Raw genomic sequence first — 22,382 nt, 5'->3', positions numbered from 1 at the left:
ATCTACCCATATAACCAGGTCCTTAAATGAGTCTACAGTTTCAATCATTGTGTGCTGTATTAAATATTCACCTTTCAGTTTATGTCTCTCAAATCTGATATGATATTTATCAGCATATTATTCTCCTGCGCCCAAATGAGCCCATGGCTCTGGCACCAAGCATCTGTTTCTGTAAGGCCCTTTTATAGAATATCCACATAATTTGGGGATTCAATAATAGCTCCCAGTTTGTAGTCATCCGCGAACTTTGTTAGCCAGAGTCCCTTAGTGTTAGCCTGTACTTCAGAGAAGTAGATGCCAAACAAGAGTGGTCCCAGGATTGAACCCTAAGGTACTCCACTTGTCATTTGTCTGGAGCTGGATTTAGAGTCGGCTACTTTTACAGTGTGGGTTCTGTCAGTAAGCCAGTTGGCAACCCATCGAGTGACGTAGGGATTAATGCCCAGCTTAGTTAGTTTATCTATGATTCCAGAGTGGGGGATGAAGTCGAAGGCCTTGCTGAGGTCCAGACAGGCTGTGTGGACCACCTTACCCTTGTCCACGGCTCTGGAGACTAATTTGAAGAAGTCAATCAGGTTCAGGAGACAAGATCGGCCCTTTATGAACCCAAACTGCATGGGGTCCAGTGTTTGAAGGTTGCCAATGTCTTGTAAGTTCCATGATAATATGTTCCATGGTCTTGCAGATCAGGCACGTCAGACTGATGGGGCGGTAATTCCCGGGATCCAAAGTGGATCCCACCTTGTGGAGTGGGATAACTGTAGCTGTGCGCCACTCAGTGGACACAAAGTCTGAGGTGAGGCTATGATTAAATATGGCACTTAGGTGAGGTGCCAGTTCATTTTGTAGTTCATGTAGTACACAGCCTGGGATGTCGTCTGGTCCCATGGATGCTGTATTCTTACCTTTGGAAAGTGCATTTTTTACTTGTGTGGCCGTTATTACCGGAATTTGGCAATCTTTCGGTATTGAGATGGCCCCTTCAGGGGGTGAGAGGGGGGTGAAGTTTGCACTTAATCGATCTGCTAGGATACTGGCAATATCCTTGGGATCAGTATATTTAATGCCATTCTGTTGTAGCTCAGAGCAGATCTGAGCATTGCCATTTAAATTCTTGACATAGCTATAGAATGCCTTGTGGTTGTCTTTGGAATCTTTGGTAATTTTATTTTCGTAACTAGCTTTAGAGGATTTTATGAAGGATCTCATCTTCTTACTGAGGCTGGTAAGGGAGTTTTTTGCATCCTGGGATTTTCCTCTTTTCTGCAACAGTTTCTTCCTTTTGTTGTAAAGGTGGTTTATGGCAAGGGACCAGCAGATTGGCTTATTTTTTTGGAGGACAGCGTCTTGGTTCTATTGGGGATGGCATGATTCATGCATGAGTGGATGTGCTCGTAGAGTGCCTTAGTGTAGGATTCAGCAGTTGAACTTTCCGTTCCCATCTGCATGGGTGTCATGAAGTTTGTCACTTCTGACTTGAGTAGCATCAATTTGGCTTTGGAAAAGTTTTTTTATGGAGGTTTCCTTACTGGGGGGGTGGGATGTGGATGTCACGGGTGATTAGCTTATGGTCAGACCTGACCAACGAGGGGGTGACCATAGGTGTGGAGCATCAATTTCCCATGTTGGTAATGACCAGGTCTGGGATACTGGAGCCCCTGGTGGGACTAAGTATTAGTTGATCCAGGGCGTATGAATTCCAAGAACCGTTGGGCAAAGGTGTTGGTACACGAGTAGTTTTCCCAGTTAATGGCAGGGTAGTTGAAATCACCCATTATTAGGGTGTTTGGTTGTATCTTAATATTTTCCAGTATGTTTGGTCCTAAATGAAAGACCAGCACTGGTAGAGTTTTTAGTAGAACCTAGAACAGAAGTATAATTAGTACAGTATGTAAAACATTACATAGCTATAAGAATCAATCAGAGGAGGTCAGAAAGGATTAGGAAGAGAGACTGTATAAGCAATTCAGAAAGAAACAATGGAGGATATATGTATGTCTCCCAAATATGCAACAACGTCTAAAAGATTTAAGATATCTGCTTGGAAGTGTTTACATAGGTATTTTTATAGCCCAAGTAGAGTCCAAGGAATTTTTCCTCAGGTAGACAGCAAATGTTGGAGGTGTGATGGGGAAGAAAGAGATAACTGGGAACACATTTTCTGGGAGTGTAATAAAATAAATAAATTGGCAGACTTTAAAGACTCACTGCAGACTGCCCGTGTTGGAGATGGTGGGTGAGCAAATTATTGTAACTAAGGAAATTTATTTTTGAGCTATGATACAGAATCACACTTGCTTACACATAGTAAGGCCTTGCTGAGTCTAATTATGATAGCTGCCAAAAAAGCAAAATGGAAATCGAAGTCTAAACTAACTTTACTGAAAGTAGAGAAGATAGTAACAGAGATAAAATAACTGGAATTGGGATCTTTAGAAAAGGGTAGGAGCAAATTACAGAAGAAAATGGGAAGTGTGGGATCAATACATGCAGAGGAGGAACAAAGTTTAAAAGAAGGCAGGAATTGAATGGTTTACTGAGAATGACTGGATATGTTATAAGTGATGTATAATGTTTGTATCTATAGTTGTGTCGGCATGGTTTGTAATGTATAATCTTTGCAAATGAGACTGTGTATGGTTTATTTTCATTTATATAAATGTAAGATCGTCTGTGTCATACATAATAATTTAATAAAAATGTTTCTTGTTTAAAAAAAAAGATGGGTCTGATGATGGCTGAGTATAGTGGCACGATGACTTCTCAGGACCTACAGGCCATGCCCTTACTTATAAGCTTAGTGAAATAGAATGATCTCTTATAGACTTGGGCACATGTTGGGCGAAAACCATTCTATCTACATGAGTAACTAAATCCCTGACTACTGCGTTTACGTTTAAGGGTGTTTTATCAATAAGGTAGTTGCCCTAGGTGGCTGACTTCCCAGAAGGTACTATTCTTCATTTCTTGGCATTGAGTTTTAAGTTGTGGCTTTGGCACCAGTCATTGTCTGTGTTAGACATTCCTGAAAGATGTTAGTATCTTAGGGGGGTTTCTATGATTGTGCCTAGCTTGCAATCATCTACAAACCTGATAAGCAAGAAGCCCTTGACATGGACCTTAATTTCTGAAAAATAGATGCCAAAGAGGAGCGGACCCAGCATATTGCCCTGGGGGAATGCCACTAGTGACTGATCTATTTGTGGAGGTGGTTGTCTCTACAATTCTAACTTCCTGGATTCTGTCTGTAAGCCAGCTGGCTATCCAGCGAATCATCATCATCAACATCATTCCTAGTTCCATGAGTTTGTTTACAATGCCTGACTGGTGTATTGTATCAAATGTCTTAGTTACGTTAAGTTAGACAGTATGCACCATTTTGTCTTCATCCATTGCCTTAGTGACCTTCTCAAAGAAGTCCATCAGGTTCAATAGGCATGACCTGCCACTGATGAAACCAAACTAGGTTGTGTACACTATCTGAAAGTTTCCTATGTCACTGTTAATTATTTCCATGATAATTCTTTCCATCGTTTTGCGTATGAGATTAGTCAAACTAATGGGTCTACAATTTCTGGGATCCACTGATGGTCCACCCTTGTGCAGAGGGATGACCACTGCAGTCTTCCATTTATTTGGCATGAGACCTGTGCAGAGGTTATAGTTAAATAATGACACCAATGGCCCTGATAGGTCATATCTCAGGCTATTTGGGACGCATCCTCAGATATGATTTGAGCCAACTGAAGCTGTATTTTTGGCCTTAGAGACAGCATCCGAGATCTGCTCCCTACTGATTATTATGTTGGATGGTATCTGTGTGTGGGGGGGCTCTTAGTTGTCTATTAAATTTGATGAGGCAGTTTTTATCTTTTTTTGGTATTACATTTCCTAATTTTAGCTATGACCTTTTTCTTTTGTTTTACAACCTGTTTAATTTTGGATTCCACCAAGGTGGTTTGTTTTTTGAATTAGTTTTGGGATTCATTCAGGTAGGTACAGCAGCCTCAGTGCTGCCACTGATATGGTTATATAGAGTTTCTGTTGAACAATTTTGCATAGGCTGCTGTGTTATTTGAGTTTAGAAGGGTTTGGAATTCTGAGAGGTTATCCCTTAATAAAATGTAGTTTGCCTTGGAGTAGTTTCTGATTGTTACAGGGTTTGCTAGATTTACTGATTTGATTCCTATTTTGAAGGGGACTGCTTTATGGTCTGACCTTATCAGAGAGGACACAGCAGTTGGGGGGATGCAGCCCCCTCCCTTTCCCTCTCTCCTCCACTACCCACTCCTCTCCTTTCTTCCTACTACCCCCTTCCTATAAATATAATTTCTTTTATAACCCTTCACAAAAAATATGAATGATAATGACTGTCACCTACTCCTCTCCAAGCTCCTTCTCCTCTTCACTTACAGTAATATGCTATATACTTCCTGCAACTGCTTTTAATTAATATCCTCACAGTCTTCCTATTATATAACTAAATGCCTTTACATGTACAGTCTACTGAGGATAATCCAAACTGCATTCTTTTTTCCTTTTCTGACTGCTTTTTTCACTACCCACTCCACTACTTACCATTCTTGTTCTACTGTTTTATTTTCAGATTTCTTTTACTTGTATTATAAGGGACATCTACTAGACTACTTTATTGCACTATAATTTTTATTGTTTATTTTACTGTGGAGCTTTTCTCCCTGATCCTCCGCTAAAAAAGGCCACTAGCTCAGTCGGACTATCCCAGTCAACAAATGTCAAATAAATAAATAAATACATTTTTTGAGTAGTAGGTCCAATACTTTTGTGCCTCTGGTGAGTGTATGTTCTAAATGGTCCATGTTGTTGGTCCCCCTGTACTCATCACTCATTAGACCTATGATTGAGTACAATGCCCCGTTCGGAATGTATCTGACCAGACACCTGCTGCAGCTTGAAAGGCCCCAAAAGTTCCTCACCAAAAGGATAAAGGGTCTCAAAAATATGTCTTATGCTGCCCGACTGAAAGAACTCCAGCTCTATTCAGTCTCATACCGCTTGCTCAGAGGTGACCTGTGCCTGACATATAAGGCCATGTCAAACCCAGATTTGATGAATATGCTTCACCTCAAAAAATCTAGATCCCTCAGAACCACAAGGGCGGGAGACGTAAACCTTGACACGGTTATAAATAGAACGTGCTGGAGGGACAGATTCATCACCCAGAGACTCCCTATGCTGTGGAACAAAATCCCGGTACATGTGAGGCAGAGCACCTCGCTGGCCTTGTTCAAGAGGAATCTTGACCAATGGATGGGAGATCGCAGATATACCCCAGGGATTACTTCAGTGTCACTGCTTGACAGAGGCACAGAAAAATGATAGGCATAGTTTTTATTCAAACTAAAGGGGTGGCGAAAGCCACATAACTATGGGCTAGGCTTATAAATGCCCTTGGGCAGATAGCCTAGTATGAACCTATGAACCTATGAACCTATACAAATCCCTATGCCTACAAATTTGGGGTTGTGTAAGATTCCCAATTTAGAGAGGGATAATCCAAGTCCCCCATGAACATGGTATCTGGGTGAATGGTGAGTGTCTCCAATATGGTACTGGAATTTATCTGTGGTAATCTGGATATACAGGAATTCCAGTGCATTATCCTATTTAATCAATCTTCAAGTATGCTTGTTATTACTGTAGATCACAACACCTCCACCTTTAGTTCCTGTCTGTGCAACTGCTGGTCTAAATATGTGGAAGCACTGAAGCCTTGCACTGCAAGGATACCCTCTGCAGCTTTAAACCATGTCTCAGTAACTGGACAGATGTCTGCATCCTCCAAGGTGAGGACAGCTAGGTGGGAGTGGAGCTTCTTATTTAGACTCCTAGCATTGAGCAGTGACACCTTTAGATTTTCATGGGTAGATTACATCTGTTTGCAGTTTTAAAGAAATAGCCAGGGAATTGTTATGGCTAGGCTTGTATAGGCCCGGGGGCCGATAGCCTAGTACCACCTATAAAGCCTTATTTGTTTATACGTGATATATTGTTGTGCTGTAAGTAAATATAAAATGATGATGGATACATATGATTTTTGATTCCTCACATATCATTAGTTGTCATTTTAGCTCTTCCTTCCTATGCCTCCATGGTAGAGTTCACTCATATATGTTTACTATCACTGGCTGTGTGGTAGATGCTCCCTCTGGCTGATATAAACACCATAGCCCCACTGAGTAGGACCAAATGTCATGGCACAGACAGAAAGTGGCACTTATCTACCTACTTAATGAAACAAATAAGTGAAAGAATAATGCTAGTTGTTATTTGGAATTCAAACCCACGACCCCCATAACACCATGCTGGTGTCATTACTACTGTACCAACAAGCACCTCTGGACTACACTGCATACTAGATGTCTTGGCTACAAGTCGCAAATGTGATCTAATATTATTCTTTCACTTCTAGGATTCTGAAAGTGCCTGAGCACAGCACTTTCTCTGTAGATGTGTGTGTTTGCAATTTAACCATGTATTTGATGGTCAGAATTGCACTAAGAGACTTTTATATTAGCTACTACTTAAGGATAAGCTGTGCCGATGTTGTCAAAGTTCGTTTTCAATTTTACACCTAAAGAGCATGGATTTAATGATGACATATAACATACAAAATGGTAAGATGTGATTCTATAGGTAAATGTGATAGCCAAGGAAGCCAAAACTATTTCTTGGGTAATCATAAAAACTGACTAAAAAAAAGTGGGTTAAGGTATATTGAAACCTTATTTAGATGATATAATGGCTGCCAGTTACCTCCTGATATGCAACTAACTAATTTACAGTAGAAGTTTCAGAAACTTTTATTACACGAATGATTTAAAATTTTACTACCAATAAAGTACAGAAACTCAACTAAATTACAGCTATACACTTTAACACATGAACTTTTCTCCTGTTTACTCATTTTCTCATGGTCTTGCATGACATGATTTTGCTCATTCATGGATCTCCTAATAAACTGTGAATATTATGTAGTGATTTCACAAAATAACAATCAGAAGATTATCACCAAACCTTTATCCAAGACTAAATTCTTATTTTAGAGTGAACACCCCCACACTTCTGATAACTTATAATAATAAATCTCCAAGGTTGCCATTACTTTGTGAAAAGGAAAATACTTTTTTATTATTATTTTTTTGCTTTCACAAAAGTCAAATGATGCTTTTTCTGTACCTAAGCACCATTTCCAAAACACCGTGCTCAAATTACTCTGACTCAAAAATTTGTGCTTTAAAAACAGTGTGATTATCCTCACAACATTGTGCTTTTCTTTGGTCCCAGCCATTTGAGACATATGTTGAGGGTATTCCTAAGCCACAGATTAAAAACTTACAAACAATGTTTACTTAGTATCACTTCTAAAGCTTCTACAAATTTTCATTATTTAATGAAATTTAATCAGCACATGAGCCAGCTCTGTGTCACAGAGATATACAGTCCTGACTATCCACAGACGACTTGAGTCTGGATAGAGGCTCAGGTGCATGTAGGAGCTGGCCGAGGAGGATGGGAGTGAGCAGCTGCAGTCAGCTGACATCATGGGGGCAAGAAGACATCTCTTGCTGGTAGTTTGCTGTGACTTGAGCTACTGCCTGTCCCAGCCCATGCCTCTCGGTGCTTCTCTGATGCTCTTAACTCGGTGTCTTATGAAGGGATGGGATTGGCACAATGGTTAAGATATTCACCTTATAGACACAAGGGATGTGGTTTGATTCTTACCTCGGATTACTGGCTGGGCTTAAAATGGCCCTTCAGGACGGTTAGCCTAGTATTCACCTATGAACCTATAAGAGTGACACATAAGAGGAGCACTAGGATTTATGAAGGGAATTCAGCAAGTGGAGGCATGCTTCCTCTCAGGATACAGTAATGGTGAAGTTTGGAGGAACTACTGAGGGGGGAGGGTATACTACCATCTGTGACCATCAAGCTGGCACACTCCCTATCACCCAGCTTTTACTGAGCAGCAGAGAGCCAGTCAATACTCCCAGGCAGGAATGAATGAATGCCCACTTCCCGTATACTCAGAATGAATTGGCTTGATTGAGTGTTGGTAGTGGAGCCATTTGGCAAGATCCTGGAAGAGGGGGGGGCAAAAAATGTAATCTGCATATCTGAAAAAGTAACTATTGCTATAGAACAATAATTAAACTCATGAAGACAAGTGAAGTAATACAGTCTATGAATTAAATGGCCGGCCCAGTGTGTTTACTTTGCTAAAGCTTATAAATCACTCAGTGCTTTAAGGAAGCATGCTCTTCATCTTCAGATGTTATTAGAAATTATTTGGATTGTAGAGCATACCATTTCCAGTAAATATATGTATATATTGTAGTTTGCTTCTATTATTTTTCATTTAAAAAGCTTTTCTTCAGGCATTTTTTTCTTCTGTACAAACAGTTACAATACCCATAATAACTCAGGTCTGAAAAGTTTGTTAAAAAACAAAAGTGCTTACAGACTTGTCTTTTATGTTATTGCTTTACTAGGTGATCTAATTTTTTTCTGTGTTTTGTACTCATACATTGTGTTTTGAAAGCCAAGCTCTGCTCTGAACTTGATGAAGAATTTTATTGTGATTAAAAAAAAAAGTATTTACCGTTTCTTGATTTTGTTAAGGGGAGGCATCGAGGGCATATAGGTTCATAGGTTGGTACTAGGCTATCGGCCCTAAGGCCTATGCAAGCCTAGCCATAACAATTCCCTGGAAATTTTTTCCCACAATATTTACTTCTCTGGGCCCCTGTCTAGCAGGGCGACTGACATGATCCCCGGGGTGAATTTCCTATCTCCCATCCAATCATCAAGGTTCCTTTTGAAGAGGGCCAATGAGGTGCTCTGCTTGACATGTATGGGCAGTCTATTCCTGAGTATGGGGAGTCTCTGGGTCAGGAACCTATTCCTCCAGCATGTTTTGTTCATTGTGATGTTAAGGTTTAGATCCCTGGAGCGTGTGGCTCTGAGGGATTGTGATTTCTTTAAGTGGAGCATGTCCAACAGCTCAGGGTTTGACATGGCCTTGTATGTTAAGCAGAGATTGCCTCTGAGTAGACGATATGCCATAGAGTATAGCTGGAGTTTTTTAGATGGTCAGCATATGGCATCTGCTTTAGGCCTGTGATTCTATTAGTGAGGTATTTCTGTGGCCTTTCCAGCTGTTGCAGATGTCTTGTGAGGTACATACCAAATGGGGCATTATACTCTATAATGGGTCTAATGAGGGATGAGTACAGTGGGACAATGACCTCCTTTTTTCTGGATGAAAAGCCCTTAGTGATGAGGTGTGCCACGTAGAAGGATTTCCTGACTGCTGTGGCGATGTGGTTATCGAAAGTGAGACCACTGTCCACTTGTGTCCCTAAGTCTGTCATCACACTTTCGATGTTTAGTGTCCTGCCACCTATGTGGTAGTTCATGGGTACATGTTTTTTTCCAAAGGGGATGACTATACATTTCTTGGCATTAAGCTTGAGCCAATGGCTCTGGCACCAGGCATCTGTTTCTGTAAGGCCCTTTTGTAGAATATTCACATCATTTGGAAATTCAATAATGGCTCCTAGTTTGCAGTCATCTGCAAAGTTTGTTAGCCAGAGTCCCTTAGTGTTGGCCTGTACTTCAGAGAAGTAGATGCCAAACAAGAGTGGTCCCAGGACTGAACCCTGAGGTACTCCACTTGTCACTTGTCTGTAGCTGGATTTGGAGTCGGCTACTTTTACAGTCTGGGTTCTGTCAGTAAGCCAGTTGGCAACCCATCGAGTGATGTAGGGATTTATGCCCAGCTTAGTAAGTTATTCTATGATTCCAGAGTGGGGGATGGTGTTGAAGGCCTTGGCGAGGTCCAGATAGGCTGTGTGGACTTCCTTACCCTCGTCCACAGCTCTGGAGACCGACTCGAAGAAGTCAATCAGATTCAGGAGACAAGATCGGCACTTCACAAACCCAAACAGGGTGGGGTCCAGTGTCTGGAGGTTGCCAATGTCTTTGTTTATAAGTTCCATGATAATGTGTTCCATGCCCTTGCAGATCAGGCTTGTCAGACTGATGGGACGGTAGTTCCCGGGATCCAAGGTGGATCCTCCCTTGTGGAGCGGGATAACTGTAGCTGTGAGCCACTCAGCGGGCATGAAGCCTGAGGTGAGGCTATGATTAAACATGACACTTAGGTGGGGTGTCAGTTAATTTTGTAGTTCATGTAGTACACAGCCTGGGATGTCATCTGGTCCCATGGATGCTGTATTCTTAGCTTTGGAGAGTGCTGTTTCTACCTGTGTGGCTGTGATTATCGGAATTTGGCAATCTTTTGGTATTGAGATGGGCCCTTTAGGGGGTGACAGGGGAGTGAAGTTGGCACTAAATCGATCTGCCAGGATATTGGCAATATCCTTGGCATCAGTATATTTAATGCCATTCTGTTGTAGTTCAGAGCAGATCTGAGCATTGCCATTTAGATTCTTAATATAACTACAGAATGCCTTGATGTTGTCTTTGGAATCTTTGGCAATTTTATTTTCGTAACTAGCTTTTGAGGATTTTATGAGGGATCTCAGCTTCTTACTGAGGCTGGTGAGGGAGTTTTTTACATCCTGGGATTTTCCTCTTTTCTGCAACAGTTTCTTCCTTCGGTTGTATAGTTTGTTTATAGCAGGGGACCACTAGATTGAATTCCTTTTTTTGTAGAAGAGCATCTTGGTTCTATTTGGGATGGCATGATTCATGCACGAGTGGATGTGCTCGTACAGTGCCTTAGTGTGGGATTCTGCAGTCGAACTTCCAGATCCCATCTGCATGGGTGTTGTGAAGTTTGTCACTTCTGACTTCAGCAGCATGAAGTTGGCTTTGGAGAAGTTTTTTAAGGAGGTTTCCTTACTGGGGTGTGGGGGTGGGGTGTGGATGTCAAGGGTGATTTGCTTATGGTCAGACCTGACCAATGAGGGGGTGACCACTGATGTGGAGCATCTATCTCCCATGTTGGTAATGACCAGGTCTAGGATATTGGAGCCCCTGGTGGGACAATGGATTAGTTGATCCAGGGCATTGGAATTTATGAATTCCAGGAACCGTTGGGAAAAGGAGTTGGTACCCGAGTAGTTTTCCCAGTTAATGGCAGGGTAGTTGAAATCACCTAGTATTAGGGTGTTTGGTTGTATCTTAATATTTTCCAGTATGTTTAGGAAGGTGTAGTGAGAATCTTGGGGTATGGTGGGGGATCTGTAGCAAGCTACAATTTGGACTGCAGTCTTACCTAGTGTTAGTTGCACCTGGAGAATTTCAGATGCATTGTGTTGGGCAACTAGCCTGGAAGTGTGAATATCCTTGGTGAATATGGACACTCCTCCACCTTTAGTGTTTCGGTCTTGGTTTTGTGGCCGAAAAGTGTGTTAAGAATTGTACCCTGGTATTGCAGGGGTGCTCTCTGGAGCCTTGAACCAGGTCTCAGTCACTGCACAGATATCGATGTTCTCCATTTTTAGGAGTGCCTCGAGAGAGTGCATTTTGAAGTTTAGACTTCTAGCATTGAGTAGGTGGACAGGAGAAACCACCGGAAGCTGACCCTTGGACATGCCTGTTTAGGTGCTTTTTTGTAAGGTTTAAGAGCTGTTTTCCCTTACCTTTGCAAGGTACTTTGCAATTGTAGGCTGTTTAGTGCCTATGATTAATTTCTTCTTATTGACAAGGAGAGCTGAGTGCTTGTATCAGTTTCAGGCTTCCTAGTGCTTTACAGCAGGTTCTAGAGCAAGTGCTAGTCACAGGGGTTCAGATTTTAGTGCTACTACTGAGAAACCAGCTAGTTTTAAGGGAAAATTTGAAGAGCAGACTCAATGTGGGGTTGTGGTATACTTGCCCTGAATAAAACACTGATTCTAGACAAATTTTAGTTTTTGTTCTTCAGAATACAAATTTGCTCATTTGAAGTGTAATCATCAATGTTTCTGTTAAATCTGTTTCTACACAGAATACTTAACTGGAACATAAATAGGCATGAAACATTAATTACAGCTTGGTTAATGGGTTGATTTTTCTACATCATATTAATTTTGCTTCCTTGCCTATGTTAGGTATTTATATTTGAATTCACCTGTCACTACCATTCTTTATCATTTGTTAAACTGCTTGATTTGATGAATTCTCATTACTGTTAGCTCTACCAAATTCTTTCTGTATTTCTTTCTATGTATTACCTAGTTTTGTATGTGTTAATTTATTTTCAATACTGTGTCGTATGTCTGTCTCTCTCTCTCTCTCTTTGGCTTGGGTTATGGCTGAAAATGGCCTGTTTATTAACATTATATAACTGTTTATTATTACATAAATCAGTAAATAAATAAACTGTACTTTTCTGTTAAACCCCTACCACTTCGCCCTGCTGTGTTTTGCCAGCATTTTGTTGGCAGTTTGCAATGCCTTCTTTCCTACAAACTGACAAAGATGACATAAAAAGAAATACACAAAGAAGGTTAAACCCTTACCACTTTGCGCTGCTATGTTTGGAGCATGTTATGTTTCTAGAAAGCCAGTCCATTTTTACACAGGTTGTCCTTTACAGGAGCTTCCCTTGAATTTTCAGCTTTATCGGGCGGGTGGAGTACTATTTTGGCTATGACCTACACCAAACAAGTACAGCAACAGAAGCTTACACTTTAGAGAAATTGTTTTATTTTGCTATTGCTTTGATTCTGTTGTAATAGATGCTGTGATGTGGAAAACTAGCACATGTTAAACTCACTTGTTAAATGAAGCACTAGTTTGAGATTTGGACAAGGAAGTCTGCCATAATAAGTACATTCCAATGTTTTGTTAAAGTAGCTGGTAGCAGTTGCTGTTTTTTTTCCCTGTTCATAATTGTGTTTAGAAATAGGTTAAACATGTAAGATGTGCAGTATGTAGTAACGTGATGCAAGCTAAACTGTGGTGAAATAACCCTTTTGAGAGGCGCTAGGTTAAAATATGGCAAAACAGAAACTGAAGTGATTAAAGTTTATACAAATTGTTTTATTTCAGTATTGCTTTGATTGTGTTGCAAAACATGCTGTAATGTGGAAAAGCACCACATGTTAAAGTCGCTTGTTAAATTAAGCACCAGTTTCAGATTTGGACAAGGAAATCTCCCCTAATAAGTAAATTCAAAGGTGAGGACATATCTGCAAAACACAGCAGCGCAAAGTGGTACAGGTTTAACGGAAAAGTACCAAATAAACAAACAGTCAGGTAAACAGACAAATACAATAGAGACTGCAATATGCTACACGTTTTTTGTTAGATATAAGGACTCCACACCTAGTAATCCAGGAAATGATTTTGCTGTGCTAGATGAAAGTACACTGTTCTTCCAGATAAAGTTTGGTGTGGGTACAGGGCTTGTACACTGATGTAAAGGCCTGTTTCAGAGGACAAGGTATGTTGGAGTGGGAGGTCGATGTATAAACATGTAGACATCATAAAGTGACATGAGGACATCTCGGACATAGTGGTCTGCTGTATTTTTTGTTAATTTTTATATTTTGATCAGATGCTGATTTAAGTAAAGACTTTTTTTATTTACTTTGTAAAAGATTTTGTTAGGTCAAAGGAAGGACTGAAAGAATTCTGACCTTGTTTTAGCCAGGCCATCCCATAGGCACAGTGATCAAAAGCTGGTGAAAAGAGTAACACTGACAAATGACCTTTTGAAAAAGTTCACCACTAGAAAGTTTAATTATCAGTTCCATATAGTTTTGTAATTTCTTGAGGCTTAGAATATAACCATTTATCACAAAGGACTTATTTTTTGCTTCTTTTGTGGACAAAGCTAAATGATCCTTGTTACTTGGCAGACATTCAGGAAAAAAAAGCATCAGTTATAAAGAATCAATCCTTTCAAATGCACCAGACATTTTTCATTCCATTAACCATGTGTGAGTTTCACTAAAGCTTGCATGCTGCTTTTGAAAATAATGCTTTAAAAGACTCTTCATTGACAAGTCATTTGCAACTTACACTGTGGCCTCTTGACTCAGAAAAGTGGAATTCTATTCAAGCCTCCTACCTTCTCTTTGTAGAGTGCAACATTCAAGCCAGTGCAAATGTCTCTAAGCCTCCTAGGATGGGAGTGTCAGAAACAGACTCATAACTCCTACACCCAATAGTGTCACATGCTATGAATACATCTTCATATTGCTTTAATTAGCTGAAGTCCTGTTTCCTTTTATTCTTTACATAGTTATGTTTCAATGCCACTTCCTTATACAAATTGTAAAAACTTGTTGGTCATCAGTGGTATACTCAGAGACTATTGTTTATTGAAGATCTATTTGTTCTTTTTACTTTTATGAAACAACACTATAAATATTTTAAACGATTTTACTTAGTTTTATTTATTGACTAGTGGGGTAGAATTGCACAAGACTGTCTTTTTAGCCCTGACCTGGGTGCAGCACTCAAGGGCAAAACAAGGCACAACATCTACAATTGTGCGCGTGTGTGTGTGTATATATCTATCTATACAGATAGACTGATACCTAGATACACACACACACACACACACACACACACACACACACACACACACATATATATTTATATATAATATATATGTGTGTGAGTGTGTATGAATGATGAAATATCTAAAACTCAAAATACTGAAATTATGGAATATTTAAAAATTATGTCCAGCTAAAAATACCCTAAATCATACACCCCAACTACAAATCCTAGAATAAGTGTTGTCTTGGTAGTAATACTATTAGGGAAAGAGTTTTTACTAACACAATGTGTACGGTTAGTATTAGAGTTACGAACCACCTTACTCGTGAGTGCTAAAACTAACCCTAACATTACCCATGTTCCTAACCCTATACATTATATTTCTAAAAATCCTCGCCCTAACAGTACCATGGCAGAAGACAAAATGACACAGAACACACACATAACACCAAACATCCCAAATAGTAAACCTATCCCTTACCTAACCCTAAAACCCAAGAACACTCATACTTGCACATCAATCACTATAATGTTTTCAGTCATTCATTTACCTCCACAATCTAACCTACAAGCAGTATAAAAACAAGCATTCAGCCATTTGAACATTCAATCAAATGTGCTTTAGATATTTTCTGCTTTCAGTGTTTTTCACCCTGTAAAAAACTTCTGATTTAAATTTACTTTAGATATTTCATGCTGTAACCATATTTTATATATATATATATATATATATATATATATATATATATATATATATATATATATATATATACATATAAAACAAATATCCTTGTGCTGAGGCACAATCGTTTTCCAGCCCAGGGGTGGTAAGACATCTCACTCCCATAAGGAAAAAACAGATCACTGGGAAAACTAGTACTTGCGAGCAACACAGCTACTGGTTGAGAATCCTAAAAAAAAATCAGGAAAAAAGACCCTTGTAGACCATCTCAGTTGAGACTTCAGAGCAATCAAGCAATTATAACTTATTTAAAAAAAAAAAAAACTTCTTTATTGAAAAACAAACTAGATGCACACATGTGCCCTTAAATGAGCTTCATCAGATCTATATTCATTTTGCATGACATACAGTATTTATCTGTTTTAACACAGAGATCATTGATAATTACTCTAGCTGGGGTCTATATATATATATATATATATATATATATATATATATATATATATATATATATATATATATATACACACACACACACACACACACACACACACACACACACACACACACACACACACACACACACACACACACACCAGTTCTTGGCTGGAGTGCCTCCTGTGCTGAGTCTGTGTGCCCTCTGGGTTTTCTACAGATGCTCCAGTTTCTTCCCACATCCCAAAAACATGAAGTACATTATCTGGACACTCGAAACTGTCCACAGGTGTGAGTGTGAGTACTAGTCTGTGGTATGGAAGAACAACCATAGCGGGACTAGCCACCTGGCAGTGTGAAACTTGGCTCTAGCTGATTATCACTGTTGAGGTGATACACCAACCCTTTGTGCAAAAAGGAGGGAAAAAAAAGGGGTTGTGGGCATATACACCTTAGACCACATTATGCAGGTTGATGCAAAACAAATTACTAAAAACATGTTCTTGAATGCATTTGTGACGTCTCAAGTTTTATGATGAAAAAAAGAGAGGCAAAGTAATCATGAAGCTAACTTCAATGAAACAGAAGACTCCACTGGATTTCTTCAGGATTATAGTCATTAACATTTAGCCATCCATATTATTTGAATTGTAAGAAAAAGTAAATTGATAGACAATTCAGGATTATATTATTAGAACACATGTAGAATTCTTTAACATGCAAACCTACAAGGCTGTGGCTTAAACATAAATTAACTATCATATTTTTTCATATGCTAGACAGCTGTAATTGTGGTTGTAGTGGTTTTGCTTCATGGAAACCTTTCATGTCCAGTAATAATGGGTTATATGACATCAGCAGCAAGTTTATTTGCTGAAATACAAAATGAGAAATGCATTACTTGACATTTTTTAATACTCTGATTGGACAAAGTGGATTGAACACTGTAAATTGTCCAGTGTGTGTGTGTGTGTGTGTGTGTGTGTGTGTGTGTGTGTGTGTGTGTGTGTGTGTGTGTGCCCATGTAGTATGGAAGAACAACCATGGCAGAGCTAGCCTCCAGGTGATGTGAACATTAGGTCTAGATGATTGTTGAAGTGATACTCTGACCCCATGCACAAAAATAGGAAAAGGGGGTTGTGGATGAATGGATGGATGGAAAAAGTGATGAAATCAATTTACAGTTTGAGGCATGCCCTCCCTACCCTGAATATTAAGAACTTCTACCTCATAGCTATGATTCTTAATATGACCTCCAAGTGTTGTGCTATGCCTTTAGAAAATTGCTTTGGATATTCCTTCTTTCCTCAGAGGTTGCCTAAACTAAACCAAGACCTCTGTCACTACCAACAAATTGCAATCCACCACTGTCATTAGCATGACATAATATTTATATAGCTGCACCTATACATTGTTCATTGCACTTAGCTATATTGCTCAGCCATTCAGTTTGGCCTAGTAAATGCTGACGTCATTACCAATAAATTAGTTGACATTTGTTTCTGATCCTCCCATACTTGTCTTGATGTACTTCCTACATGTGAAACATGGATTAAATCTAGTAACTCTAGTTCAAAGAATATTTATTCATTTATTTTATATTTGTTGACCGGGTTTGTCTGACTAGGCTACAGATGCCCATTTTCAGCGGAGGCCCGAGGAGAAAAGCTCCAACAGAAAATAGAAATTTTACATATTGAATACATATAGAAATACATTCATCACTACCACAGATTACTGCATTACAGTGCCACACACTACTTTACATTACAATATAGACATACACTTCCCATACTACAGGTGAGTTCATTCAAATGGACCAAACGTGTATGAGAACACAGGGAGATAGCTAACACCTGCTCAGAAATTGTCTTTTATGCTCATATGTCACATGTACATCTAAACATATCTGTGACCCTCCTAGAAGTGGGTGCTGTCATGGAGGGAATGTGCAGTCTTTGCACACATCTTTTTTAGGTGCCCTGCGAGTGTCTGTCAGATCCTGCCACAGTGCTGCAACATCTGCTGAGACTGTATCTCAGCAAAAATTTAGTCAGACTTCTGCAATGCCCACCTACACACATAGACAGACACACACACACAGCACAAAATAATGCACAAATGTACCAACACATATGCATTTGCCTTCGATAACTGCCACACCCCCCCTGCTGTGCATATCATGACAACTGTGCCCTGCCCTCTGTTCTTCTGTTACCTGGGTAGTCTACTTCTGATGCCTCTCAGAGCACAGTCTGTATGAAGGTTTTTATTCATCACTTTTTTATGTATAATGCTTTATTCTAGCATATGGTTATGAACCAGCCACTGCTTCTTAGCAACTGTTACGGCATACTATACCTACCTTCATCCTGCATAGTCTTCCTCTGCAGCCTGGTACTCTAAAGGCCCCTTATCAGGCAACTTCTCCAACTTCTCCCCTGCGGAGTCTGGGACTTTCTCCTCCTGAATGTGTCTGCCATGCTATAACTGCATGCGTATAATGATGTCATGTAACATTGCACATACTGAGAATATCATATGGATGTGTCAGGGTCTTATGGTAGGGCACCATCAAATAGATCTAGACAACAGTAGCAGGCCGTCAAGCAAGCCAAGCACACATCTGACAATGACATGGGTTTGTGACACAGTCACAGTTATCCTCATTCCCTGCCATGGTCTGGGGATTTCTGATAAGTATCATTGACCATGACTCCAGGATGGCATTGCCAGTAAGATGTCCCCGGGCAAAAGCACTCCACAAAAAAAAAGTTAGTATAAGTTTTGTGTGTGCCATATGTGGGAGTTGTGGGCACTGCCTGGGTGCCCTGCAAACATACTGCATATTATACCTTATGCATCTCACACCACCAGACAATTTATAAAGTGGAACCCCACATGGTTGATACACTTTCTTTCCTATTCAAGGTTGAGCCTTTATTGCAATAGTTTATGGTATTCACAGCTCACTGCTATGTCATAACATTACATATGTTATTGCCTTTCTCCTCTATGGCATGAGGAAACCACATAATCTACCTCATATGTTGCAGCATGATAACAAGGAACTTGAAAAGTATCCTTAATGTAGATGCTTAGGATACACCCACCATGTGTCCCAATGGCTACTGAAAGGCCTCTGTAGCTTGTATTCTCAGAGCCACACATATCTTGGTATCCACAGGTATAGGTATTCCATACATCCCACTGACCTGCATAAGAGGATGACAATATCACAAACAGTTTCTGCATGATGCATCTGTCACCAGGGTAGAGGTCCACTATTAAATCATGCTATGCTAAGTGCAAATGGTTGACACTGCACCAACAAGGGTGAAGATGTACAACACTGTGACTATTGGCAGTAAGTACAACTTGTTGCATATACAGATTCACTGGTATAGTGGCTACCCCCATACATGTTTTTAAAGTCTGTTTTCCATGATTCCAGGATTTAACTGAGGTGAGTAACTCTGGAGCTAGGTTGTTTCTATGCAGTTTATAAGTCTCAGAATCACTCTGCCAAGTTGTTTTACCTCATTTACATCTGTGAGTGACCTAATGTTAATAATGCTTCTCATTACCATGCCATTATACATTTGCATATTTCCACACTTGTGCTCAGTGTCTCTCTGAATAACCTCCACCATCCACATGACCACTCATTCTACAAAATCACTTACTGTATCATGAAAAATGTTTCTGAAATCCAAGACATGTGCATTTAAACAGCAATTTGCTTCACAGAATATTTATCCTTAAACAAGTTCCACCAAAAGTCGCGTAGATAGATTATCTCCCTTACTCTAAAATGAGATTTGTTAATCCTCTTAATATATGGGTTTTAGACTGAAGCAGGGAATAAAACCTCCACAAGCAACAATTTTGAATGTTATTCTGATACAAATATTTATGTTTAATAGTTTTGCTGAGCAATCGCCGTTTCATTGTTCATATGACTTGTTATGCTAATGAACTGGAACCTAAGACATTATGTAGCATATTGATTCACAGAGAAAAATATCATCATAAACTGCTTAGGACAGATAACGGCTCAGGTTTTATTACCTCTGTGATGCCCGCGCCCTGGCCCAGAAATCAAGGACCCTCAATCCTCACCACCAACAACACCATTGAGGGGCGTCTCATATAGGAGAAATGGATAACAAATACACACAGCAAAGTGCAATTTCCCTTAAGCGCCCACAGAGATTACAGTCAGTCCGGGACTAGTTGCTCCCTTGCTCTCCAGGTCCCCAATAAGTCTCCCCACTGGCACAGCTATAGGGTCCAGATCTCTGCCTAGTGGGCAAGCTAAAACCTGTCTAACCAGTGCTTCATGTCCCTGTCCAAGTAGGTGACAAACACACACACACACACACACACACACACACACACACACACACACACTTTGAGAAGAGTTTATACAACCACACAGACACTCCTGGGGAAGGCTGGCACAGGTTCTCCAGCTGTGCCCTTTTTTCCACAGACTATATGGTAGTACCAGCTAACACCACCCACTAATATTTATCAGCTACTCAAAGGTCCTTAAAAGGGTGTCCAATTATTACTGTGCAATATTATTATCCAAATGGTAGTATAGCCCACGGCTTAAGCTATTAGAGTGGCTTTGTACAATTTTACCAAACGCATGCAAGTACTTTAAAGAGCTTAAATTATCTCTACAAAAACAGCCACAGTTGAAAGGGTTTAAAAATATTTAATAACAAATAGTCAAAACACAGGACAATACTTTTACTACACAGTGCTAGTCAAGAATTCAGAGATCACAAAGAAATACTTAAAATAATTCAGTAGTACAGTTCTGACATAACAGAAAAACACAGTCTAATCTTTCTAGTTTCTAGCTATTTCTAAGAGAAAACACAAGTCTAAGATAAACTTACATATAGAGCAAGACAGTGCTGATGAGTTGGATGGTCAAGACAAAAATGCTTAATGCTCTCTGAGTCTCTCTGTTTTTAAAATCACATTCCTGGTTCACATTACGTCATTCTTCACACTTCCCTGGGTTACATTCCATCATTTTTCACACTTCCATGGGTTCCCAGGCTAACAGAAACTACATTTACATTCTTAACCTCTGGGTAGAAACCAGAGACATTTATGCATGCAAATTCTGGCCATTAAATCTGGCCTTAAAACAATAGGCAGGATGCCCCACCCTAGACTCACTGGCTCCAAGTCCTAACATCAAAGGGTCACATGGTTTACTTAGTAAGTAGAGTGCACTGTTACATTTTTTCCAGTTCCACATATAACACTATTTTTACCATTTAAGACAACAAGCCTGGGGTTTACATTAATATTTACAGATGACAAAATTATCTCCAAAATTCTATCTGGCTAGGCTGGCAGCCTTCATCTATCTTCATCCAATCTTCACAACCTCACACTTGCTTGTATGTATTTTACTTTGTCTTTACAAGTTAAAGTATGCAACATTATATCTATTTGATGGCCACCTTTTTTCCTTTGTGTTTTACATATGTCAGGAACGGTTATAAACTGCTTGGTGTGAGAGTTTTTTTTTAGGATCATCAAAGTGCACTTAGTGTGACATTTGCCACTATAAAGTTTGTTACGTGGCATATTCTGTTATCTTTTTACTTGCCATATGTACATACTTATTCATCTGGTTTTCTTATCTTTTAATTTGTCAAATGTGCATACTTATTCATCTGATTTGGTATATCAGTTTTATAAGTCTGTTATAGAAATGTAAGAAAGTACAGTTTTGCAAGTAAAGTTGCCATAAAAGTAGATAGTCTAATAGATCACTGCTGCAGTAGCTTAAGCTATCTGGACCCTACTCCCAGTGAACGGCCAGCTTTCAAAGCTTAAGGGGGCCTTCCATGTGCTTTAATTTAAATGTCAGGTGTTCTAAAGGAACTCAAGCTAAACATAGCTACAGCATGACTAGCCTCAGAGCATTTTTTTGCCTAAGAAGGGAGGCAAGAGCCTTGAAAGAACAATGTTAGGAAACAAACCCAACAATAAACTATATATAAAAGGGTGTATATATCCATGCCATGGCAACACAAAAGTAAAAAAAAAATAAAATAAAATTAGGGAGTGACGATGTCTGCAGCAATGATCTATTAGCACATCTACTATTATGGTAAGTTTACCTACACACCTGTATTTATATTCAATATATATAGATCATTATTGCAATAACCTAAGCTATTTGCATAGATCACCATAGCTTAGAAACCAAGAAGGGAGGTGGCAAATAAATTAAGCCTCCAGGAGCTCCTAGATACTTGTCCTAGCAAAGCATATTCTGTACCTGGAAAAGGAATCCATTTTACAGTGCTTTGTAAAGGCATGTAGAGAGCAGCAGGTTGCTGGTTCTAAAATAGTTCTAGAATCCTCTCCTTTCCCGAAAGCCTCAGAAGATGCCAAAGCCCTAGTAAAATGGGCCCTAACCCTGTCTGGAAGTGCCTTATTATGGTGACTATAACAAAAGACCATAGCATGAGACTACCATCGTATCTGCTCTGACACTGCATTTTCTTTCCTCTTAACTTTATAGGAGACAAACAGCTGATCAGCTTTACTAAAGGCTCTGGTTTTCTCTAGGTAGTATCTGAGCTACCTGTGGACATCTGGAGTGTGAAAAATCTTTTCTCCCTTGGTCTTGGGTTTAGGGAAGAAGACAGTGAGATTAATAGTCTGTTTTAAGGGAAACTCTGAAACCACCTTAGGCATAAAAGAAGGATTTCTTCTC

Source organism: Protopterus annectens, chromosome 16.part0, assembly GCF_019279795.1.
Source record: "Protopterus annectens isolate FY-2018-M chromosome 16.part0, PAN1.0, whole genome shotgun sequence".
Taxonomy (NCBI): domain Eukaryota; kingdom Metazoa; phylum Chordata; order Ceratodontiformes; family Protopteridae; genus Protopterus; species Protopterus annectens.
This window is presented reverse-complemented; position numbering follows the sequence as displayed.